Here is a 20,241-nt window from a genome sequence, read left to right as displayed (position 1 = left end):
GGGACCCCTATCGTATGTGTCCATGTGTGCAGATAGACAGGTAGATAGATAGATATGTGATACATACGTCTATGCAGCGTCTTCGTCATTCGCCCCTCGGGCCATGAGGTGATCCGATAGTTTTATGTGAATTAGAAATGAGGAAAAGAAAAAAAAGGAGAAAATCATTTTTTTGTCCATAGAAACAAAGCAAGAGATAATAGAAAAGTATGAAAGGGGGATGTGTTTGTTTGATCTCGCCAAAGAATATGACCGTAATGTATCGAGAGTCGCCACGTTATTAAATCAGTTGTTTACAAAACGCCAGGCAAAAACACTTCTGAGAGAGAACATGAACCAAAGAGGGCAAAAAGCGATGAGGACAGCAATTAAAAGGTAAACGACCATCATTTTTATTCCTTACTCTATTCTTTGTTTTTTTACATTATGCACAACTCTAATTTATTGTGCAATAATCTAATTGTAACATGTATTTGTTACATGTTTTCATGCATTTTTATGCTTTATAAAACATTTATGTCTGAATATTGGGAGGCTTGGAACGGATTAGGGCATTTAGATGGAAAACGCGTCTCTACTTACAAAATTTTCAACTTAAGAAATTTCTTCCAGAACCAATTAATTTCGTAAATAGAGGTACCACTGTACAGAAAAACATCCCCTTACTATTTCATTACAGGTTCTGTCAATCAAAAATGTCCTGGTTGTTGAGGGGAAGAGTGGGGAAGACGTTTCGACATTCGTCACAAAATCACACTTGTCATACCTGTCAAAACCACGAACTCCACATAATAATGGTCATAGTCCTGTTCCCCCACAACCCACCAAAAGACAAGAAGTCGGCTGAATTTCTAGAATCGGAGAAAGTCAAAAACCTGCAGCAGTTCCAGGCAGGAAGAAGCAGGTCCGTGTAGGATGGTGACAAGAGTTTTGGGGTGCAGGGCGCAGCCAACAGCAAATGTACAAATCAGCAACTCTCACTCTCTATGGCAGTAATTATTCTCCACTTTGCGCTGCTCCAATCATTTATTTATGGCAAAGAGTCACGGCCTGGTCAAGACAAGAGCCGAGTTGTTGTTGATTAATACATCAAGTCTGACCGAAGCAAACCAGTCAAAATTGGATGCATGGATTTTGCAATAAACTATTACAAATGTTTTCATTGTATGAGTTTTTTATTACTGCCTGTTATAAAAGGATGGATAGTATGGTTAGAAGTCAGGCATTAGTCAACATCAAATTTGGTCCAAACAAGTGTAGGCCGTGCATATGCGCCACACCTTCAGTTTGTTCAAATGTCAAATAAATTTTACCCATTTGAAATTCCGAGAACAAATGATTAAATTACAAACTATTTATTCCTCAGCCCATGTCAGGAAACATTCTGACAAGTTGTGATTTATTTTGGAAACTATTCTACTACCTGTTTTCTTGGTTGTTTTTTTTTTGTGTGACTTAATTTGCTCTCACTTAGATTGTGTTTTTTAAGTTTTTATCACAACTGAGCAAGCTGAGTTACAAATATATATGTTTTATGCCCTTTATGTGTTTCTACCCAGACCGGTAAGGAAAAAAAAGACAGACCTGTTGCCTCTTGCTCAACACTTAACAAACAATCCAAAGAGTCTGTTCCAAAAGATGCTGTGCACACCGCTTGACCACCATATGTGCTACAATGTACACAATCCAAGAAATGTGTAGGGTTTATTGGGTTAGTATTATTTAATACTATTATATACTGCTATTATTTAATGAACTGAATTATTTAATGCCAATACACTAATCACTGAGTTATACAGCCTATCATGTTCTCATTGTCAGTAATTTCTCAACCTTTAAATATTCTATTTTTAGATATTTTACACATTCTTCTTCGTGTGTTCACCGGACAAGGATTATGATATTGCATTTGTATCCGGGACAGATGTGGTTGCCGTATACACAGGATGAGTGTCTTGAATCCAGTCAAATCACTTGCCATAGATACCCTAAACCCTGCAAGAGATTACTGGGCTAATTCTCACAAAACAGCCAGAGCTGAGCATTCCGCCTTGCCGACGGACCGGTCTGTTCATCCGCCTATGACGGACGCTCATTTTGGCGGCGATAACGGATAAACAGGATTTTTTTTTTTTACAGACGGATTAAGCATAGGCAGAAGTGCATTTTTTCCCGTGTATGTAATCGTCTGTAACCTGACATTGATGATTATTGTTTCATTGGGTGCAGGTATGTTTGCTGCTAGATTCGCGTATTTTACATCTTGCATGCTTTTGGTCAGCTAATGTGTCCGAATAGCGTGCCACGTGACGCCAGGGTCACGCCATAGACTCTTGACAATAATAGATGCGCGCTCGCAGACGACTCCTGTTAGTGCTGCTTGTATTCTGCCCACTTATCTCAGAAACATGCAGAGTAAACATTGTTGCTATGGAACTTGCAGAAACAACTCCGTCCACATACAAAGGATTTTGTTGTTTATTTTTGGGTAGGTGAGGGTGGGGATTAAACTGATAGATGGGTATATAGACAGATCAGATTTTAGTGGTAGTCGGTTGCAGTTTGTAGTTGGAAATGTTAACGGAAGCCCGTTTACAATCATAGGCGGGTACTATTTTTTCCGGCCGGACAGATTGGCGGATAAACGGACGGCGCAAGGGTTCCTCGGCTGTAGGCGGAAGACAATAAACGGACCGTGAATTTTTGGTAAAATTCCCAGCTCCGAAAACAGCCCTCTCATATAATAACATAAGATCCCTAATGTGAGAATCATGCACCAACTTTAAGTGTGTAATCCCAGAAAACAAAACTGCTGAAGAAGATGGTGTGTGTCTACAGTGTGGTTATGCATAAGGTTGTGTGTGTGTCTGGTGTCTTGGGAGATACAGTATTCTCAAACTGTCAGCTGTGATCATTTTTCTGCTCTCTGCCAACATATCATGCATGTGAAAATGGTAGAACCACATCTATTATTGATCTATTCGGACTATAAAACATATCAAAGTGATCTTGAAATATCTTGTGTATTGCAAATGCAATGTCATTTGATTGCTGTGGCTTCATCTTAAAATAGATTGTATGTGGCACGCATGTAATTGTGGCATCTAGCAGCATTAGCCTCTCAGTAGCTCCACATATTTGGTTGCTTGGTGAAGTTGTCGATGTGGGTGTAAAGTGTTCTGTAATTCTTCAGATGTGGGCTATTTTGGCAAAATAATGTCTCAGACACCTAGGTTCTGCTCTAGCTGAAAATAGAGCTCATAATGTGGCTCAGACGTGTCTATAACTTCCCATATGCCTGTATGCACTCCCTATGATGCGTGGGTATGCTCCTGGAGAGACAACAGATGGTCTCCTGGGAGATCTTCTCTCAGACCTGGGGTCTCACTTGTCAACGCTGCGTACGCACAGAACGGGGCCTGAAAGATGCGTACGAAACTGCCTGTGCAAAGTATGTGACCTATCAAAAAAAAAAGCTTGACGGGAAGAATTGCGCAAGTGTACAGCGGCCGGACTTCTCAAAGCTGCGTGCGCACAAAACAGACGTGAAAGATGCGTACGCAATGTGCTGCGTTAAGTACGTGACCCTCTCCCCCAAAAATTGAGGAGAAAAAGTGTGCACATTTATGGACGCTCTAACCTATCCGTACGCACATTTTGGGGACAAGAAAATTCAGCGATGTAGTCGGTGAGGTAGTGAATTGAAGATCATGCCTCTAATGCGTCCAGTTTCGCTTAGAATAAAACATACATCGCGCGGATTACATTTATAGATTCAGCATCTTATGTGCAACTTTGTTCTTTATGTTCTGTCTGTCCTTTTATGGAGACGCTGATAATGCATTTTAAAGTGCCCTTCTGGGATAAATAATAAATGAAGGGAAAGAAATGAAGTGTTTTGATTGCAAAATCCCGTATTTGTTCGATGTGGTATGGCGTGCGCGGGGGGAGGGGGGGGGGTGCTTGAGAAGCTTCCTTCAGCAACTCTCGTAACTCTTGAGGAATAAACAAAGACACAAACAAAGGCCACAAAACCACTCTATTCTTTTATCATCACTTTTGCATTTATTGTATATTGTCAAAGACCGAACAGTGCTTCAATTTGTTGATCGTACATCGATGACTCAAGTTGCAACAATGTCACACAAAAAAAACAACTCGGGGTGCATTGGATTTACCTAATTCGGACGGTTGCACATGAATAAAAATAACTGACGGATAACTGACGTAATTGTTTACTCCTAAAAATATTTATAGTGTAACGAATTGGGTTATCTGTGTTGTGATTTGTGTTTTGCTGACAGAGTTGTGTTGTTCCCGAGGTTCCTGAAGCATTGCGTGACTCGCTGGATGGGAGATGTGTGCGAGTGAGGGAGGAGTTAGCGTAAGGCGAGAAGGACGAGAGATCCGTGTGTTCTCTTGACGGTGTTCTGTTTTTGCACTGTAGTTGGCGTCGGCTACGGCCCACAGTTAGCACAGTAGCCGTGTTGGAATAATAAAAAGGGAGATAATTAAGCTACCTCTGACGTGCAACCGATGTACATGTCCGAATTAAATAAATCCAATAGATTTATTTTTCAGTTAGCTGATGGTGTTGCTGCGCAGTCCACCTGCAGCGCGGCTACACTTGCTTGGCTGGGAACCGATTTACGCTAATTGCTGAGCTAAAACATCTCGGCCACCAATGACGCAGCCAGCACTTTTTTCTCTATTTTTTTGTCGATTTTACTGTGATATACACAAGTTTATCACATTTTAACCATATGCGCATAATATCACAATTTTTTTTAAAAATCACGATCACGATTTTATCATGATCCTTTTTTTACATCGTATTTTTAAGACTAATTTACACATTTCTGACTATTTTCCTCATGTTAAACATAAAACATTTAAAATCTATATAAAATTCTAAAAGAAAAAAAATGACATTTATGCCAGCTAATCTTTCTGAACAGGTTTTAATTTGAATAGTGACATTTTTTATCAAAATGTGCAATGAATGTAAACATAAAAGGTAACATAACGTAATCATAAAAACACAGCTCGTAGCGCAGGTCTAGTACTTTGAAGAGTCTTTTAAAGCCTTCGTTTTCCACTGTTTTAATGGGAATCATGTCTTCAGCAAGGTAATAATAAGTCACTGCCTCAGTTACTTCTTTACACTGCTTGCTTCTTTTTTCATATGGAGTGCGCTATTTAAATGACTGTGTTACCGTGGGTTGCGTTAGCTTGGAGCTAGCGGCTGCCCCTGGCTGATCTCCGTTTGCTTTGGCTGTCGGCGCTGATGTCCGAACCGAGTCTCTACAATCTTTGGAAATAACTGGTTTGCGCTTTCTCCTCCGAGGAAAAGCCAAACCAAATCCACACTGTGGATGTGGAGTTTCTTTTCGGGACCAACTCTGCTTCGTGGTGACTTTCCGCTACAGCTCCCCACTATACAAAACAAACAGGGAGGCGGGGAGTGTTACGTACGGTGCACTGTGCGTGCTGTGATTGGTTGGTCGGGTATACGCGTCAGCGGCTTTGCGCCGCCATAGAGCTTAACTGTCTAGAATGTGCCATGTAGACGATCAAACGATCTTTTGGCTTTATGAGATCGTGAACACGTTAAACCGCTTAACGATCTAATATCGTCATATCGCCCACCCCTATGCGCAACCAGTGTACACTAATTATGTAAATTGAATAGGCTACTTTTTTCAGTGCAGCAACATTTGCATTCCCAAGTTGTGTCCCTCTGTCTGAGCGCACACCTGCATGCGCCTGCCATCCGTAACGATGGCGCAACAATTAAGTCTCGATGGGTCGCACCATCGCAATTGTATAATCATTTCCGTTTAAGTCCGAGCACTTTGTTTTTCCTTTTGTCCTGCCGATCGTGTTTGTTGATATTTTTTGTACGATGCCAACTTAGGCCACTAAACAAGATTCCCTTCATTGTTTCCTCTCACCGAAAAGCATTGTCGTCATAATACATCTTTCACAAAGCATTGGCCAGCATGGCTCATTCGTTTTCATGTACTGCTTTTGCACTGACCATATATGGATAGATTTGGCCATGTAGAGGGCGGTACATTTGGGCTCCCAAGTTCAGTGACTTATCAAGGGAAAATGTCCTACAGGTGCGTGCCTACGCACGGTTCAATAGGTCGGATTTTTTTCGTACGCCATTTTCAGATTTTGTGCATACGTACACTTTTAGTTTGAATCCTACGCACTCTTTGACAAGTGAGACCCCTGGAGTAGAGCAACAGTCTGGATAGCCTGTGGTGTGATATGGTGGCATTGGATGCAATGATACATGAGGTGCTTGTTGGTACCTGAACAACAGCAGACAGCCATGTCAATAGCTTAATACAGTGATGGGCAAATAGCACCCGGTGGGCTGGCTAGACTCTGTCTGAGTGGTCCCTTAATATATACATCTCCTAAAAAATTGTGAAATGGTGAAAAAAAATCCAAAATATGAAAAACTATTGGGGAAAAAAAAAGACAAAAATCCACATACCTATATACAAATTCATGGGTCCCAAACTGCGAATATGCGAGGAGCAACTGTAGTTTGTGGTTGTATCATTACCAATCACCACTAGATGGCCGACATGTGTTAGTCACGCTTACACTGGGTCTTATACTGCCCTATACTACAACGCGAGTAGGCAGGACAAACATAGTACCTCAATAATATTAAAATTGTGAGTTGATTTTTGCGAAACAAATGTCCAAAATGAGTTCTTGCTCTTAATGTTGATTTCTTGCTCAGCAGTTTTATGCCATCCTTGAATGGTCATTTTTATGCAAGTGAGCCTTTTTCAGTGGAAAAAAAAGTGATTATTTTGTTGTTTGCTACAACCCCTTTGTTGATGGGTTAGAATATTGGATTTTTTATACAGTACATGCATTGAAAAATGTCTAATGAAAAATGAAATATATTAAGAGCACATATTTTGCATGTATGAACGTATTTTGTCCATCTAGCATTTTTGTCATGCGTCTGGTTAGGGACTGCGTGGTCCTATGTAAGAAACACATTTGCGCTGGAGATTGGACAAAGTTACAAGAGCTTTTGTTACTTTTATTTCCAAACACTGCCGTAAAATACGCATGCCGGTATACTATACAGTATAGTGTAATTACTGCAAGTCTGACTGACCAAGGATCCATTCTCTCAATCTCACTGCACTCGAGCAACTGGTGGGGAACTAATATGCCTCCTGGGCTGATGATGATGTCAGTCTGGACCGCAGCAAGACTTCATCACTCTGTTGGGGAACAAAATGACTCTCTCGAATGACAAACTGTTCCATCTCTCAAAGAATTGGACCAGTACACTCGTGATGTCTGTCTCAATCCCGTCATGTCAACTGGCAAAAGAGACGGGGACCAGCTGAGCTTCTATTAGCAATGAACTGATCACTGCTGCCAAAAGACATTTTTAACATGACATTCTTTCTATTTTCCATCTACTAAGTCAGTGTTAGACCAGATGTACAGTTCACTGTTGCTTTTAGGGTGGTATTTGAGTTAATCAACGACTGATAATTCACTCACACAATACTCCTCTGAATTTTAATTGACTTGCGTCCCAGCTATATGTTATTAAAATGTTTTAAAATATGGAAATAACATTTATTGTGTGCATGGACAGAAGCATTTGCAGAACAAAACGGTTGTCTTTAAGACTGATTTGTCTGCATTTATTGTTTTTAGGTATGTCCTGAAAGGAAATGATAGTCAATGTTGTGAAACAGAATGAATTGTAAAAGTTTACCATTTGTGATGCTTTTGTGTACATGCAATTTACCACCTGCGAAAAATTGTTTTTCATATGCAATCGATATTTGATTGTATGGTTCATTTGAATTGTGCAGCCAGAACAAAAACACATTATATCCCACTTTTTTAATGTCACAATAAGATCCATTTACAATCCTATGTTCATGACATAATTGGTACTCTTTTGTTGGGGCATCTGCCCAAAAAAAAGCTGTGTCATCATTTCCCTAAAGTGTTCACAGAATGACACATTCACCTCTTCAGATGTTTCTTGCTATGATTCACTTGCTTCCCTCGTGTAGCTCCGTAGTGCGGGCAGCCTCATAAAACACACATATGGAGCTTAGCTTCACATGAGAAAAATCTGCAGGAACCAAAACACATCATCACCTGCGACTCCCAAAGGATTTGCATAAATCAATTCTCAGGCCTCTCATTTTTGTCATTCAGAGAATGTGCACCTGCGGGACCAGCAGTCTTTTCTTCATTTCACCTATATGAGGTAACACAGCTAATTTTTGTTACCACACCTCCAGGTCACATGAACACGACCATTTAATTGATCGTGTCAAACTTTATCCTGTGGCCCGTTTTTCAGTTTCCTATTATGATCTGAGCCTATAATTGTCATTCTTTTTTTTTTTTTGCGTGTTTTACATGAAAAAGTGTTAGACTACAAAACAAATACTATCAAAATTACTAGTCACTTTTGAATTAGAAATGGAGGAATAACAAGTGATACTGTACATGGATTCTTTACACACTGAATAATGTATTGTGCACCTAAAATGTCTCTGTTAACACAAAAACCAGGCATGTGTGAACTCCAGGCATGGCCCCTTTGTAGCTCGTAGATTCTCTCTCTCTCTCTTTTTTTTTTCCTTTAATATTTTTTATTTAACAAGGCTATGACATACTTTATCAACAAAAACAGCAACCTTCTTTCAACCAGTAAGATGCTTGTGTTGTCTGCATTGAATGTATTACTTTCAGCACAGGGTGATGCTTCTCAAAAAAAATGCATTCATTTGACGAAGACCACTGGGCATAGCGCCAAAGTTTGGACAACCCTTGTTGAGACTATCATGGGATTAGTGATTATGTGGTGCTGCGCTATGTGTTATGATACATTGCTCTGATTACCCGGAGGGGGTGCGGGGTGGGGGTGATACACAGCAATGTTTGTGGTTTTAAAAAGAGACACATTCAAGTGGAGGAGCAAAAATGTATGAAAATACTGAATTTGCATAATGGTCAGTCATCCTCCTAATGTGGTGGCAATTTTTGGAGAAGCGCTATCAAACTTCTTCCCTGTGTTCTGCCAATCGTGAATGAATGAGACATATCTCTGTTTCAGAAAAGATGTGTCTTTGAGTGTTGCGTTTTTACTCTCCAAAACAACTCCCGTTTTTATCCGCTGTAATTTGAAAAGATCCCAGGGATCACACACACACACACACACACACACACACTAAAATCCTCATCATCACATTCCGCCCGCTGGATGCAGCCTCTAATTTAATTATCTCGCACTGTCTGAGAGAACTGCTGCATGTGCTGGCTGCTCTGCGCGCATTACATTAAACATATACGCTCATACAGAACTCACACTCACACAGCCAATGGGGAAAATTCATTAGCCGTAGGGGATAGCCATACAGAAATGACAAAGGCTTCTAAGAATGTGATCACATGCACAAACAGCAGCAAATCCCTTCCGTGCAGGTGAGAGTTATGCAGATGCTCATTCAGTCTGTAGGAAAAATAAGCCCCTAATTACCATCCAATCTGTCTGTGCCTTCCTATGTTCCCTCCCCCGTCTTTCACTTCTTTTTCACACTGCACTGCGGTTGTGGCGCTTGCCTCAAGGCTGGTGATTGCGGCGTGGGGCTCCTCTGAGAGCCTTCCCTTGTTATTATCCTTAAACAAGCAATTACAGACGAGCCCCTGAGTGCCGCAAAATAGAGAAGGCGCACCCACAAAAAAAAGCTCTGCGCTCTATACACAGATGAATACCAAAGGTCTACCAAGCAATTTTGTCTCAATTTGGTTGCGTCGACCAATTCTGTGATGAGCAAAGTAATGCGCGGGTGACAAAATGTAACTGTTAATGGCAGAGCTCAAAGGGGCACAAGCAGAGTTGATGGTTACGAAACACATTTAACTATTTTTGCAATGGCACAGCAGTAATTTTGATCCTTTAGCTTTCGTGGTTGAGTAAATAAGCAAGCAGACAAGACCGCAGGAGGGGCAGCTCCAACTGTTATGTTCTCCTCAATATTTCTAATCAAAATAGTACGTACAGTATGTATTACAAATGTATGACAATGTTTTCTTATGCATCAAAAGCTTTACTGTCTGAGCCCTGGTGTCCTCTTCTCCATCACTTACCGTGAGCCAAACCTCTGCGTTTCAATTTCAACTGCCGCGGTAAAATGTGGATCACTGTTTCCTCTGTCTTCCTGTCCATAATTCCTTTTCCGTGCCAACACAAGAAATTTATGCTCTTGGGGCTTGAGGCATTTCACACTGAATTCGAGTCGATTGAAGTCACTGTTTTGGTGACTAACGGGAATTAACATTTTATGTTCGGTTCAAAGATAAAATAAAATCAATTAGTGCAAGCGAAAATTGGGATTGGCATGGTCATTGATTGGAAGATGCGCCTGTCAATTCGGGACTGGTATTGTTATGATTGGATGATTAACCAGTCAGTTGAACGACTTGCTACGAAGAAGCATACCCCCTCAAATCAGATGGCAGTTGAAATAACATACCTCACTCATAGCATACTATTTATGACATTTTTGTTTGGTGGTGGAAATGTAAAATATGTACCTTGGCTCATAAAGGTAGGGAAACACTCCTTTGGATTAAATAAGACCACCTTAGTTCAGGTATGTGGATGATTCATGAGTCAAAGTCTGCGGCTTTTACTGGGCTTTTTCGTTCTGTGAAAAGCAATACCGATCCCAACCACAGAGAACAAAAGACACAAAGAGCAGACGGACGTGGAGGCTCCCAATACATCTGGATTTCCCATTATGGCCGGGAGTGCATAACCATGTTTCTACCACAAAAGCCGGGAGCGCTGTTGCATCTTTCTACCCATAAAGCCGGGAGAGTGTTTACGTCATTTTCTTTTTTAAATCCAATTCTTGGTCTCTTAGCCAATTAAATGTATCAGAATATACATGTGACAGTGTTGTGACCCTTCGGAGGATGTCAGGGATTTTTTTTTAACAGAATGGTAATTACCACCCGATTAAAAAAAAAATAAAATAAAATAAATAAAATAATAAAATAAAAAATAGTACTTCTCTTGCACTGACACTTTATTTTTACATCTTCGATTGAAACAGTAAATAAACTTGGGCCTGTGCAAAAGCCACATTTCTAAGATCTCAAATTATTAATGATCTTTCTATCTGCTACAGAAGCTGAGATATCAATTATTTTGTTGGTGTTGAATTTCTGGGAGAACCTCAAGTTTAAGAGGGTGATTCTATGGTCGTCGATAGGTTTTGGGAGATGTAGAGCCAAGCGCTTCAGACTTTAATGGGTTAACCGTCTTTATCAAACCTGCAAGGAGATGAGAGCCCCAACATTCAACAGGGAAATAAAAGGACTATGTTTGTAGTATCTTGAGTGGCTGGTTTGTAAGAGAAACACTGATTTTCTGAAAGCAAAATATCCGTATACACTTTAAACTCCGTATTACCCACAGACAAAAACTGTTTCATCCCAAGGACAAAATCCAGCGCAAGCTCAGCAATGTTAGTGTAGCGAAGAGTGCAGCAACCTCTACACTGGAGAGCCCAAGCAACCTCAAGCACAAAATTGTAAAGCCGCTTCCCTGGGTCCAGGCTCTGCAGGTAATTAGCATCTCAAAGAGAAGGGACATTCCTTTGAGGATAGTTTCAAGAATCTGGACAGAAAAGACATTTCATCCTACAAAAGATTGTTTGTAGGAGTTTTTGAAGTATGAGTTTATCTCCAGCCTCTTTCACACAAATGTGCCGCAGAATAGGCACAAAATCCACCCCTTTTTCGCTATCTCAGGGGATGGCCATTTCGACACTTCTGTCAACTGAAAATGACATCACACATGCTCAGGGCACAAATAACGACCAATCACGGATCAGCTTCAGAAAACAGGTCAGCCATGATTGGTCGTTACCTGAGCCCTGAGCAGTTATGATGTCATTTTCAGTCGACAGAAGTGACAAAATGGCCGCCCCCAGAGATGGCTAAAAACGGGTGATTAACTCTTATTCCACAAATGTAATATGAATCAGAATGTCTTGTTTCAACTAGTGGGCCTGCATAGAAACATTTTCTTGAAAAAAATATTTTTGGGTTGACTTCCACTTAAGTGTCACCCAATACAATACAATACAATTTTATTAATATAGCGCATTTCATAACAGCTGGAGCTGTAACAAAGCACGTTACAATAAATAATAATAAATAATAATAATAAACAATAAAAAGGCCATAATACACAAGTGTTGATCAATAAATTAACATAAATCACTATATATACAATTGACACCGAAAAGAGCCGAAAATTTCAGGTCTGATCAAAAGTCAGCGAATAGATAGCATTAAGCTGCCAACACAACCACTGATATCGGTAAAGTCTGTTCTCGATGCCGGTTGGCTGACTCCGACCGACTGGGACCACGTGGTTCGATTGAATATGCAGGACGGAAACCGGGGGCGGAGGGTCGCTGCCCAGCTCTGATAAAGGCGGCTCCGTGGTATCATAGAAGAGAACACTGGTCTTGCTTTTTAAAAGAACCCAACAACACATCAGTGGGTATTTGACCCGGTTAGGGACGATTACAGGGACGGACGGAAACCCACTTCGTCCTTGCTTGGTCCGTCCTTTTTAAAAAACTTCTCACCCTCCGTCTGTCCGTCCACAAAATGGGCGTTCGTCCGGGACATTCCGTCCCTGGGACAGAATGCCCCGCTCTGCTTATTTGCTTCTACACAATCTCATTGGGAGCCTTTGGATTTCATCATCCTTTCCTCATTATGACTGCTACAAAGCAGGTGATAAAACTGGTTCCAAACACGACTCTGGTTATGCACGCAGGCGTCAGGATTAATATCCCTTTTAAATCCTTCACCGTTTGATTAACCTTGTTTAAAATAGCTACGTGAATGCAAGCTAGAGCTATTCAGTGAGGATTTATTTGATGACGTTTTCTAAAGAAGCAATAGCACTGTTTACTGTTCAACACATTCATTTCCCCTCAAGGGAGTAGCAGACGTTTTTGTTTTGGGGATTGATTTTAACACTTTAAGCAGTGGCAAGCATTCAGGGCCTTCAAAGCCATCTCTGCTGGCCCAAACAGCATCAGAAGTACACTTACAATTTATTTGAAATGGTAATTAATTTCCAACGGTCTTGTGCTTTCTATTTCATATAGTTATATAGTGCTTTTGTACATTATTTTGTGACGTGATTGTAGCATATGGCCGTATGCCGTACTGCTACACCATGTTACAGCAGTGTCGCAAAGTATGAGAAAGTGAATGCGCACACCTGTTACGGCAGTTTGAATAAAGAACAAGTCGGAGCAAGTCGTCTCCTCACATTCTTAGACACAACAGTGATGGTGTTATAAAGAGTTGGATGAGGTCACTTAAGTCCCCACTGAAGGCACAGATTTTAATCTCACCGCCCGCCACACATCTGCCTGATACAGATGCCAGTATCTGCAACACCCTTTTGGGTGGGCCAGAAAGATTTCCCTGGTGTCACTAAAATACATTGGGTGATTGGAGCCCCTCTAAGGAGAAAATATAACATTTTGAAAAGTTTATGTATGTGAAAAGTTATTTTTATGACAATAAATTCATTATGTGGCAGACATAAATACATACCCATTGACAGCAGAGGATCTTCCCTCAAGTTACACTTCAGCATCAGTCCGAATTTAGCCTGCCTGTCAGTTATACAAGCAATCATACAATTTATGTTTATAGTACATGACTTGAGAGGGGACAGACCAAGAGAAACGAGAGAACAAAGAGAAATAGCACAGGACAACAGGAGCAACAACTACAAATACAATACTATATGGTTTCAGAGAAAGATAAGATCAAATGGAATAAAAAAAACCCAACTAAAATTAAAAATCCATGCTTGCCTGATTGCTTGCCCACTGCCAGTCGCCGTCTGTTTTATGTCAATAAATCCAAACTATTGTGCAGAACATTTTTTTTACTTTCACAGGTTAAAGTGGACAAGCGTAGTAATGTGCATTTGCATTTTGGTGGCTATCAGTCGCCGTTTTAGACAACAGAACTGACAAAGCGAGCAATATTACCACGCTTGGCTCCCTCCCGTGACGTAGACAGCCGAGACCGAAAACATAACATAAGCCACGCCCCAAAAAGGGTCGGGGCAATTTGTCGTAAACCTATTCACAAAAAAAGCCCTTAAATCACTACAAAGTCTTTTGAGGTGGGCATTTTAGTACTGATGTCATTTTCATATGCAAACCTATTATACAAGTGCCAATGTTAAGATCATCCAAGTGTCACTTTAATTATCAGAGCAAAAGAAAGATGACAGATACATTTTTGTATAATGAACAGAGTCAAGGCCATCTGTGTGTACGTGCCTGGAAAATGTCTGTGTCAGTAATGAATAAACATCAAGAAGGAAATCTTGGTTTGCTTGGTTGATGGCCTGCAAGCTCACTGCTATGTTTACTCTGCTTTGGTCAATGAGCTTTGGTTTAATGGAAGATGTAAAAGACAAAAGTGCCAGCCAGTCTGCGGAAGATTTGAAAGAGTGACGTTTATTCACACTGAGCTACGAATGGGCTCGTCTGAGTTGCGGCCAGTGAAGATGGTTGATGGTTCCAGGGTCAGAAATATTCTGGTACTGAGGAATGGACTGGTAAACAGACTGAATTCGAACATAAGAACAGAGAGACACAAGGAGTGCTAAAACTATGTTCCGCAGGAGGACGGGATGGATGAACGTGATGGGCCGTGATTGCTGTGGATGCCCGGCGACATCTTTCGATTGTGAAAAATAAGTTGCCAACGCAGAAAAAATAATCGGTCGTAGTAAAACTGGGTGGATGCAACTAAATCTGACAATGCATAATGGGGTTTATGCCACAGTTGTCCACATTGAAGAACTAATCAGGCTCGAGTTCCTTCTATCTTAAAGAAAAATGAATACATTCTTCACAAGATCATTTAAGACATATTCCTTACCTGCAGCTTACCTGAAATTCATGCCTCTGAACAGGTTGTTTGGTGCTCATTATTTTTTCTACTAAGGTCGTCGGTCTTCCAATTGGTTGATGGCAAGATTTATAGAAAAGTTGACCAGCTCTGAGGAGTCAGCATTAATGTAACAGTTGAACACCACCATTTGGTGCAGCTGTGTTTTTGGTCTCCCAAATTAGGCCCCAGGTGACTATATTTTGTTATAGTAACACTAAATGATTTTGCTAGACCAATGATATCTGATATTTTATGGGCTCCCCATACACATGTGGAGGCATCCATAAAATGCTAGAGTGCCCTGTTTAAACAAACACGAACGAAAATGGTTGAACTTGATATGTTACTGTTGAACCAAAACTATGTTTGCATGGCCAACTATGACCCACTTATTAACCAAATAATTGTTAAAATCACTTATATTGTGGTGAGCCTAAAATGCAGTGATTCTCAAAAGGACTGCCATACACACTAATTTTATACACTAGACATGAACATTGCATCCTGTTATTGTATATTTCAGTTTAATGTATTGTTTTAAAAAAATGTAAAACGACTTTTTTTAGTTTTGTTTTTTTTCCAGCTTTCACTATGAATGGTATAGTACCCTGGGAAAGCAAAACAGTTGGGAGCAAATGAGAAATAAAAAATGAAGTGGTTGCAAAGGCATAGGTGAGCACACCCTGCTGTAAGTGGGGATATGACTGCTTTCACAAATAATTACGTACCTACTTCATCTTGCCACCAAGGCACGAGTAGAGCACACACCTCTGTCAAAGGCCAGAATGTCATACATGTCCAACTAACTGATTAAATAGAAAAATCTGGTGAAACTGTTCCACTCCAATCCTGTGGGTGACAGTATTTCACATTACAATGCAGGTGCCAACTGCTTCACAGTTGCTGTCCCAATGCAAGTAAACTCAAGGTGAAAGGTTTTAACCAATTAAATATTAGAATTTTTTAATGTTTTTTTTTAGAAATGCCCAGGTTTTTTTTTTTTTAATTATTGTCAGTTAGACACGTTAAATGTACGAGAGTTATGCAGACTTATATTGCCATGTGTTTCAGAAGTCTCCTCTCAACTTGAGCACAAACAATAACAAGAAAAAGAAGCACACGAACAATGAAACGATAAAAAACAAGCAATATTCAAACTGGAGTCACACCAAAGTCGCAAATGCAAAATTGAGTAGATAAATGCACCCCTGGCTAATATCTGGAATGCTCTGAGTCTGCTGGGTTTCGCTCAAATGACGACCCTGCCTCTGCTCAATGAAGGGTTAAACTTGCAACGGCTGGTATGCTCGCAGCAGGAAGGCAAAAAGGCCGGGACTGGGCCAGTTTCCAAACAGATGTTGGTTTGTTTCAGGGCTGTGGTTAAATAGTTGGAAGGGGTTCCAGCACACAGGGGAAAGAGGAGGGAATTAGAACCAGAGGATTCCAGCTGCACAGACAGGAAGAGAGCAGGCGGAGGAGGGAGCGAGTCAAAGACTCAAGATAGAGACAAACTGAGAGCCATTGATGCAGCACTAAATAAAATGGATGCTAAGCTGCGTGACCTCCAGTGCTTCATCACCATAATGCAAAGCACCGTACAGACAAAGAAATTAATTATACTTTCAGAAGATGAAAATTCTTATGCTTACTTTCAGTGCAAGGCGGTAGTATGTTTTGTTCTGTTCGAATACGCCGCCTAGGCGCATCTCATCCAATATGTCTGGTGGTTTGATTTGGATATGATGAAGCAATTCTGAATTTGTACTACCATGCTGTCTTAACTTATCCCATTACTGACATTTTCAGAGATACTTGCCGTTCAAATCATCTTTTCGCTCGAGCCATGAGCACATCACATTTCACCGGGATGAGGATTTTTTTTCTCTTTTCTCTCTCTTTTGAGCTGATGGTTGCTGTACGTTCGGTTTACTTCCAAAACAATGACAAAAATGTCTCAGTCAACTGAATTTTGGTCATTATTAACTGTGTGTTTTGCTTTTTTCCTTTTGTGGCTTTTTAGCAACAAAAAAGAGTACAAGAACAGAAGAAGAAGGTAAGAGGAGAAGAAAAATATATCAGGATCATTCCTTTCTTTTAGTTTAGCTACTAGCTGGCCACAACATGTGCCAAGCTGACAAGCTGCCATATACTTAACACTTGTGAATACAATTTGGGGGAAAACGTTTTGTTGTTGTTGTACATTGTATTATAGAGGTTGTCAATTTTATTGTACTCCAAATATTTAGCTCTGAACTTACACTACTTGTGTACATGGACGTACAAGGATTGTTTTAAATAGGCACCAAATTAGAGAAGAGGAGGATAATACAGTAAAAAGTTCTTACATGTTACTTTGTGTTTCTTATTCTTTTGACTTTTGTCGACTAATAGATAGGTCTATATACAGTATTCCTAAAAAGAACATGTGCCCTCAGGAACAGGAAATCACCAGTTTTAGCATAAACATCACTTTGAAGTCAGGAATGGTTAGATAGGGTGGTGGGAGGGGAAGGAAGGAGGAGGAAAAGAAAAAAAAAAAGTCCACAAAGCCCAAAAAATGGGAAGAAAGAGTGCATGGCTCGGGGAGAAGATCTGAATCCAAACTTTTTCCAAGTGCAGCTCTTGCTGAATATGTTTCCTTGGCCCTCAGGGGCCCCGGATGTACTTGCAAGGCCTCGATTCTCATCCCAACTTCTGACTGATGCCTGGACTGCATTGAAAGTAACGGTCGTGACATAGCTGTAGCTTACACATAGTCTATGTTCCCTCGTGACAGCAAGTTTGAGAGTCACCTTTACAATTGTTGTTGTTTTTTTTTAACTGAAGAATATCCAGGTTTCAGGACTGCTCTGTATGGTTTTAGGTTTGTTGGTGGGTGTTGGGTGAGGAATGCGTCCCTGAGACATGCATAAAGCTTCCCTGATGAGGGCTAAAACCAGAGTTCAGGACTTAGTAAAATATATCAACTGTTTGTCTGCATGAACTGTCTGGATTCCACTTTGTACAAGCGTGGAAAGAGCATGATTCAGTTTCATGCTCAATGCATGTGGCTTATTTGGAAGAAAAACTTTCACACAATATCCACACCAATCAAATTGCATTTTATAATTCCGGGGGCCAAGTTGTATCTGTTTTATTTTCCAAACACGTGTCTACAGGTGTATTGCTCAGACATGAAAGGTCTGATTTACTAAGGTCCCAGCAGGCGCTAAATGTTCACCCTAACAGATTGCACATGCTGCTGGTCGGCATGTTGCACGTGATTGCGATTCTTTACTTTTTACTTTACTTTGCTATACTAGGTCCTTTTCTGCTGGGCACTGAATTGCATCGTGCATTTTAGGTTGCTTAGATGGTTTTCACCATGGATAATTTTTAGGGCACTGCAAACGCAAAATGAAGTGAGAGAGAAAAAATCCATCCCTCCAATCATTTTTGGAAGATAGCAAACCTCATAAGTCATGTTCTGTATGATTTTACTTGCGTAGTGCATGGCATCTTGATGATCACCATACACATCTGTTTAAGTGAGCAATTCAATTTAACCAAATCTGATTTAAATGAAAAGATTAGCTCTACCCTGTCAATTCAAGCCTCAAGTAGGGATTGAAACAGAATGATCAATGACGTATGAGATTTCACAATTTTTGGGGGTTTTGTTTTGGTCCTCACTCATACACGTATTTCCAACACCAAATGATAGCTCTAAAATAAGGCTGATAAACTGCTACAAATATGTCACTTTGACAAAAGTTGCTTCTCTGTGTAGCTTTTCTTCTGGTTTATAGGCTTCGTCTGCCTTTGTGTAGCAGCTGGCAGATGTAAGCAAGTGTAGAATCTGTCTAATGAAGGGATGAGGTGTTTTAATAGGGGTCTGGGGGAAGGTGTTGGGGATTGGTGTAAGGGCTCCCCTATCCAGCTGTTGTCTGGAGTACAGCTGGGATCCTGTTGTGGGGGGTCTGCCCCTTCCAAACATGTATAAAAGATTAAATGAATGTTGAAGATGTATGTCTATGTGTGAGAAAGAGAGAAATGGAAAAGCAGAGAATTAACACGTGTTCGCTGATTGATATACAAAAGAGACCTGTATCTAGCAGGGGTTGTCTTGTCTTTGAGCTGCATTGCTGAGAAACTGCAGGTGAGACCAGCGGTTTCACAGCTACTTTATGAAACTGCACTTGCAACTGCTATGACTTACTTATTTTGCTCGGCTAGTCTTTTCACACTCATTGTTTCCTGTTGAATAGGTACATTTTAATTGTTTAGTCTTAGAGTAATATCATTGTCAGAAACATATGCGTTTTTATGTTTTTGGATGAAGTGCAGTCAATAACAACTTTCCACATAGTTTGTGATGTTATTAAAGCATAGGGCCGGGTGATATGACTGAAAAGCATATCACGATATCAGTGTTTCATATTGGTCGATGTCTTGTTTTGAGTTGATAAAGTCAGCCAATTTCACACACGATGTATTGCTAACTGTACTTCTTTATTCAACTTATTTATCTCAACTCAGCATCCCAAATAGATCAATAGAACTCAGCCGTCACGTAAGCCAATCACATTTTGTGTATACTTCAGGGACCAATCGGAAAACACAAATTCAAAGAACGCTACAGCCGATATCGATATATATTGAATTATTTTTCTTTTTTAAACTATTGAAAATAACGACCCGAGGTAAAGTACATTTAGGTTATTTTATTTTAACATACTTAACCTTTAATAAGAGGTCAATGTAACTATGAAAGAGTGAAATAAACTGGTTGATATAAAGATTCAATAAACTCCATTTTAAAGATAATGTGCTCAGAAGGGCTGAGAAATGTGTGAAAAACTGTCACAATCTTAAGTGTTTCGTATCAGTCAATAATGACAATTATTGATTGTGTTTTAAACCTTTTCTTTAAATAACAGTTAACTGTTTTTTGTACATCGTTATGTGCAGTTTGTCCTCCATCAGTGCTTTGTAAATGCTTATTTGCATTAGGTCTACCCCAAAGCAGTTGTTGACACACATATATTAGCCTTGATTCAATGTTCATCCAATGTAAGTGAACGAATACACTCTTGCACTGCATACATTATCGTTGACCAACCGTCTTAGGACGACTTTATCTTTTTAGCGGACTCATTATTGCCATAGTCCATTCATATTTTACTTCCTTGATTTTACCATGAGTGCGATGCCGGTGTCGGA

The 20,241-nt window shown here is 40.2% G+C and overlaps 1 long non-coding RNA gene across 3 annotated transcripts in view; it reads left to right on the top strand.

Moving 5' to 3' along the window:
- LOC147153125 (uncharacterized) overlaps positions 1 to 20,241 on the top strand; it is a 76,775-nt gene that overhangs the window by 15,759 nt on the left and 40,775 nt on the right. Inside the window, exon 3 of one of the 3 annotated variants that reach the window (XR_015088523.1) lies at positions 17,060 to 17,094. The exons of the other annotated variants lie outside the window; for them this stretch is intronic. This is a non-coding gene — a long non-coding RNA (uncharacterized LOC147153125). Of the gene's footprint in view, positions 1 to 17,059; positions 17,095 to 20,241 lie in introns of those variants that run through there. 3 annotated transcript variants of the gene reach the window in all.

The sequence above is a fragment of the Filicampus tigris genome, chromosome 1, assembly GCF_054856515.1.
Source record: "Filicampus tigris isolate MCC_2025a chromosome 1, RoL_Ftig_1.0, whole genome shotgun sequence".
In the NCBI taxonomy this organism is placed as follows: domain Eukaryota; kingdom Metazoa; phylum Chordata; class Actinopteri; order Syngnathiformes; family Syngnathidae; genus Filicampus; species Filicampus tigris.
Note: the sequence above shows the minus strand (reverse complement) of the source record. Positions and strands in the feature narration are given on the sequence as shown.